We start from the raw sequence: 6373 nt of genomic DNA on the forward strand, positions 1-6373 counted from the left end.
GACTCTAAAATTATTGTTATTCTTTGCAGGTGTGTAAAATAGTTCCAATTGATTTTGCTTGTAAAGCGGGGAGAATGACCCTAGGCTTACCGCACCATGACATCACTGCTGGAAGATGTCAGGAGTGAGGTGTTACTATATTATGGCATAAATGGCTGCTCCCAGACTCAGTGATCGCGATGAAAATTAATATTTGAATTTCTTTACTGGTTACAGCTAAATTTGTTAAATCACAGCAAACTTATTAGTTTTAGGTATAAATAATCCATTGATTATTCCTTGCTTACCGTACTTTTCCTTTTAGTGATCTATCACTGCTTAAAATAAACACCTATAGGAAAAGAAAATCCATGCGATCTGGCCAATCTCTTCTGTGTTTCAAGTTCAGTTATATGGGTTTTAGGTACAGGGAGAAAAACAAGACAGACCTTTTCCCAGAGACGCTATCCTACTAACTGTGGGGTATCCTCATCCTTTTGATAGTTGAAGACTACAGAGCAGTGGTCACAAACCTTTTTAAGACTGATGGCTACTAATTGGGTCATGAGTCATAGGAAAGGCTACCAATATTAACCAATGAACTGGAGGATACAGCTCCATCTAAACTTCATCCATCCATCCATCCACCCATTTTCTGTCACGTTTTATCCCACCTGGGGTTGCGAGCGGTGCTGGTGCCTTAAACTTGATAGATAATTAACATATTTTTATTGCTTCTTGAAATTTCCAATTTCCCTTTAAATATTGTCATTTTGAAATATCTATAAAGGGTTTATTGCCCTATACAATTAATACGATGACATGCTCTATAGATAATTTAAAAAGAAGAGAAACAGAATAAAATACAATTTCAAACTTATCCAACTGGGGAAGTTTTTCTGTTCTAAAAACACACTGAGGGCACCCATGTGGTTCTTGAGGGCCCCTTGGTACCAACGGGCATCAGGTTGGTGAACCCTGCTACAGAGGAAGTTTACAGTAAAATTCATGTGAAAAGACCAAATTTGTTGATATATGTTATTGGAGATAAAGCACACACAGCACAGTTCAGTAAAAACAGACATACTTAATTGAACATTTTAATTTTAAACCAAAAGGAGTATAATAAAACATTATCAGACAATATAGCCAGACTCAAAATGAGTTAGTGTACTGTAGTTATGATTTTCATAATTTATCTGATAGCTTGATTAATCTTACCTGAGAACCTCTTCTTTAATAAAGAATTAATAGGTTATTTTGTGCTCTTTAAATATAAGAATAACTGTGCCTTTATTTTGAAAGCCTAAATAGAGCTGCTCAGCCTGCGACTAATTAAAAGATACAAGCCAATTGTGTTGAAATGCATTTTACATTCATTAGAGCTCTGAAGCCCAATTGTCTAGATTGCTTAATAAATTACTGTTGAGAATGTACTTGTTAAATGCACCTAATTTAATTTCTAATAAAAATGTTAAATATTTTATTACCTTTTAATGCTTTTGTTATATACACATCCCCAATTTATGAATAGCTAGGGAATTTAAATTTTTTTCAGACTAATATTTTTACCTTAGAAAATCATTTGCAAAAATTCTTTTAGCAAATATTAAGGGATTAGAATTCCAAAATTCCGACATGTTAGATAATAGGTAACAGCACAGTATAGATTCCATGAATTAATTCCAGCAGAAATTTAGATAAGGAAATTCTTCTTTCTGGTTCCAGGTTAGATGATACCCTTGGTATTATCTTAGGCTGAAAACTAATTATGATTTAATGAAGGCAGTGACCTAATGGTTCTAAGCAAGAGAAAAAAAGCACCAAAAGATAATGACATTATTTTGATCAAGTTAAATTTTACTATGGATCAAATTCAATAGTTGAATTTTATGTATAATTTTAGATGACATTAAATATAGTAATTGCTTGCCATACAGGATTTAACACGCACCATTTACCACAAGACACTATGAGCAGCACATAAATCCTGTCTTAATTTGAATGTATTCTCTAATTGACAATATAACCTATAGACAATAAGACTCAGCAGGGCTAAAATAACATAAAAATATATTTTTTAATCTGCTGACAATCAAATGCTAAATGTCCCGACTGAAGTGCAGCTGCTTTACACTGGCGCCACCAGTCCCTCTGACCACAATCAGTAGGCAATGCAGGTGAAGTGTCTTGCCAAAGGACACAAAGACATTGAAAGTCAGAGCCACAAACAACTCTGGTTGCAGGGCAAACTCCTGCATCCGATGCCATTGTCACTCCCAGCGACATATGACCACAAAACACCACAAATCCCAGATAAAACCAAGGTTTCCAAGCAAACCAATTGCAACTGGTGAACCAAACAAAACCTGCAACTGTAAAATGACCAATAGAATAATCAAAATGAAACAGAAAATAAAAGGAAACATAGGATAGTAGGAAGAAAATTCAAACAAGGTAAAAAGGACAAACTTCTTGTCATATTTTGCATTAATGATAACTGGTCCAGTCAGACATAGCAGAAAAGTTCTCCCTTTTCCACTATACTGCAAAATCCAAGGTGTACACTAAATTAATGTTAAACAGAAGTTACACTTTTGCTTCACCTTTAGTGATTTACTCACCATATGCTGTAGTGTCCTTCTTCTGATCTATAACTAACCAAACCCTCCAAAATGCATAGATCATATGACGTCCATGAAGGAGGAACATCCAGGCCCGATCTTCCCTGACGCTGCACATAACGTCACCGCACTCATTCATGTGCCTTGACCGAGAAGAGCTTAGTGCTGCCTTATACGTCATTAATTAGATTAGCCAGCAAGGGCTTTAGTTATAGCAGAAGTGTCAGTCAGAGCTTTACATACAAACTGTGCATTATAGGCCGAATTGTTCAAATTTATTTGGAGACATTTTGGTGCAGGGTTTTCAACCACAACACTGCATATTTCCATCTGTGCAATGATGGGGATTAATGAGGTTACAAGGATGAGCTTTGTCAAATTTTACCTTTCAAGCGTTTTAAGTTTTAAGTTAAAACATCATAGAAGAGCAATTAATACAAAAGGTCACATTTCATTGGTTGTTTTCAATCAAAACAACTTGAACTAATCTAGCACACGTCTGCTTCCACATATCTCTGAAAAGCTTTTCTTAGATTACAAAACAAACTGTTCTGTAGGTACAACCTCTACTTGTAGCATTTCTTAGAAACCCACTTTGGTGCTTATTGAAAGGTTTGCAAATACAAATGCTTTTTGATCTTTTTAATATCAGTGTTCCCCTGACGGTCTGCGGAGATGAATAAAGATCCCCGGCAGGCAGGCACGTCATTTTCTCAATGCACTGGCCAGACAGCATGACATCATTTTAGCAATTATCATTTAGAGCCAGTATATCTGGCCAACATGTCTAACTCTCTGCTGATTTTGCTTAGAAATAAAAGGGAAAAATGAAAAGATGTAGCGACTCTATGATGTGTCATAACACAGGAAAAAAGAAAAATCTAGATAAGTCATTTTTTCTTAAAATAAATGCATTTGTTCTTGGATTGAGGAGATAAAAGAGACACTTTGCCAATGGAACAAGACAATTTGCATTTAAAATAAGAAAACACAATTGCATTGTCTTATTTCAAGTGCATTTTATCTAAATATCTTGTTTTAAGAGTAAAAATACTCATTCAATTGGCAAATAATCTCTTTTATCTACTCAAATTAAGGGTAAATACACTTAATTTAAGAAATTTTTACTTATTGCTGAATTGTTTTTCCAGTGAGGAAGTTGATGTTTTTTTTCTTTTTATTTATGGCCTTTTTAATATATAAATTCCTGATGGAAAATTAACAAAAACATAAAAAGATGTCAAACCTGAAAGTGATGACTGATGACATCAACACTAATTTTGAAATACAAAAAGCCATACATACGATCTACTATATGGCAGTTTTTTATTACATAAAACCAAATAAAAGATTGAATTTTATGATTTAAAAATAACCATCTGAGAAAGTTGAATAGGGATGGATACTTCTGCGATAATTACCTTTAATGCAACATTAACACTTGTATCAAACAACAGGACATAAATATATATATATATATATATATTTAGATCGATCTTTCTATGACTGATCTGTTTTTTCACTGAAATATTCCTAGTTTCTGTTCCCAGAATGAAATATTCTAGACTAAGACCAGCATCTCAAGTATGTGTAGGCACTGCATTGACAACAATTCATACAGACCCACTTTATCCATACAGTTTGATAGAATCACAATATAAACATCTAAAAAAAAAAACACTGCTTTACTCCTGGACGGATCTAAATATATTTTAGAATTTAGAATAGAAAATCCCTTTATTTTCCCACAATGGGGAAATTGTGAATATATGTTTTTACACAGAGTCATGCGTTCTGAAACAGAGGATGAGACATGAATGTTTTTGCCTAAATCTATTTCCATCCAAAAAAATAACTCAGGCCTTTTTTTGCTGAGTCATGTTGCATACTCTAGCGCTCTCTCGTTCTTCATAGAGTTGCTCAGTGAAGCTGCAGAAATGTTTCCTGACAAGCACTCTATAAATATTTTAGGAATACATGCTTTGTGGAAACACGTGCCCAGAGCTGCTGTGAGAAGGAGGTTACAGACAAGGTGGATGTTAAGAAGTATGATTCAGCAAAGAAATATGGTTTTTGTACCCTTACATTTCATTGTGTGTGTCATTTTGGCCGTCTATTAAAACTATCAGCATCAACTGGAGATGCTTAAATGTGCTATTTCCGTGTTTGAGAATAAACCGCAGATTTGTGTCACTATGTATAAAATCATTTAATTAAACCAAAGCACGTTGCATAAAAATTAAGATCATAATCAACGTCAGAGAGAAACAGAGAAAGCTTGATGGTGGAATTTGTTTTCATGCTTGTTGAGGTCCTGTTTTATAGCACCTCAGGAGGTCTGGGATGTCACACATTCTTCAAACATCCTCAACGCACAAAGAATTTCTAGCATTAAACTGTTGTTGCAGATGTTATCCATGCATGTCGCCCCTTGGTTATTCTTTTTGTTAAAGATATAAGTATAAAAGTTTTGTTCAGAACCTGAAACAGATACCTTATTGAAATAATCCCACTTTTTGCAAAGAAATAGCTCCTCTTCTATGAAAAGCTTCCTCACAATGTGTCACTATTGGTATGTTCTGAGGCATGCATAGTGTTAATTTCTGCAGATAAGTTTGTGTGCTTGTTCACATATAAATGTGTTTTCTGACTAAAGCACCTTTTTATACATGTTTGCTGTTCTTCAACGTGACGTGTTACATAGTGCAATGAGGATACCTCATTTCTTTCTATGTCCTTCTTCTTGCAACTCTTAAATTAGATTAGATTAGATTCAACTTTATTGTCATTACACAGGTACAGGTACAATGCAACGAAATGCAGTTTAGGTCTAACCAGAAGTGCAATAGCAGCAACTGCAGGATAAATAATGGTTCCATAAATACAGGACATGGGTTTCTAATGAGATGAATACCATTATAAGCAGAATCTTACTAATAGTTGAATATAATATATAGATAACTAGTGTTATGAACTAAATTTACAGCTGGATATGTACAGAATATAATATACAGGTGGATATTACTATAAAAAGGGTTTTTACAGTTATGTACAATAGCATATATACAGATGGATTTTAATATAAAATGAATAAATAAAGTTTGGACAGAAGCTATCTAAATTAAAGTGTTATTGCAAATGTATATGTAAACAATTGTTAATGTGAATAAACAGTCGGCAGAGCAAATCAATATGCAGTCAAGGTGAGTAGTGCAGGTGAACATCTACACTCTTGTATAAAGGAGAGATTTGTGGAGGGAAATTAATGGTTTTGTGGTAAACATAATTATCCACGGGAACTATAAATATCTGATGTTTTTGGTGCTGCATTCTAAGCACGCCTTAGCAGTAGTAAAGATAGAAAAAAAAAATCCAAATGTGATTTTAATTAGCTAAAAGGCATCCTAGGAACTCTAATAAATGGTTATAAACCTTTGGAATTGGTATTTATAGAAACAGTAGAGATGTCTCCAAACAATCTGCTTTGAAGTCTTTACTCAGAAGCATGAATTGTAAAATCATTCCATTTATTAGACATTTGAAATATTTCTTTATAAACAAACACATGGTTATGTCATTCCATCAGTGCACCAGCTGTATCATGGGGTTGTTTTTTAAACAAAACATGGCTGTGCACATTTTCATTCATGCAGGTCAACTAACTACAAAACAGGCCTTAATCAGAGGCAACTAAACTAAAGCTCAGTTTTCATGTTTTTTATTGGGTGGCTTGGACAACTACAACCCTTTAGCTAGAGCACTGCTGGTTT

The sequence above is a fragment of the Cyprinodon tularosa genome, unplaced genomic scaffold (assembly GCF_016077235.1).
Source record: "Cyprinodon tularosa strain WSP-4 unplaced genomic scaffold, ASM1607723v1 ctg30, whole genome shotgun sequence".
NCBI classification, from domain to species: domain Eukaryota; kingdom Metazoa; phylum Chordata; class Actinopteri; order Cyprinodontiformes; family Cyprinodontidae; genus Cyprinodon; species Cyprinodon tularosa.